A 274-nucleotide genomic window follows, 5' to 3' on the forward strand; every position below is an offset into this window, starting at 1 on the left:
TACTCAGAGAGTGGAAAGGGGTTGAGTCAGAGTGCCACTCTTCAACAGCAACAAAGAACCCACACAGGGGAGAAACCTTATAAATGCTCAGAGTGTGGAAAGAAGTTCAGTAAGAGTGGCAATCTTCAGCGGCATCTAAAAACCCACACAGGGGAGAAACCTTTTGAATGCTCAGAGTGTGGAAAGAGATTCAATAAGAGCGGTAATCTTCAACGGCATGAAAGAATCCACAGAGGGGAGAAACCTTTTGAATGCACAGAGTGTGGAAAGAGAT

General features: G+C 44.9%; 1 pseudogene; it reads left to right on the forward strand.

Annotated features, from left to right (window-relative positions):
• Window positions 1-274, forward strand: part of LOC107122596 — a 29,873-nt pseudogene that overhangs the window by 28,563 nt on the left and 1,036 nt on the right.

Source organism: Gekko japonicus, unplaced genomic scaffold (assembly GCF_001447785.1).
Source record: "Gekko japonicus isolate JY-2015 unplaced genomic scaffold, Gekko_japonicus_V1.1 scaffold1563, whole genome shotgun sequence".
NCBI classification, from domain to species: Eukaryota; Metazoa; Chordata; class Lepidosauria; order Squamata; family Gekkonidae; genus Gekko; species Gekko japonicus.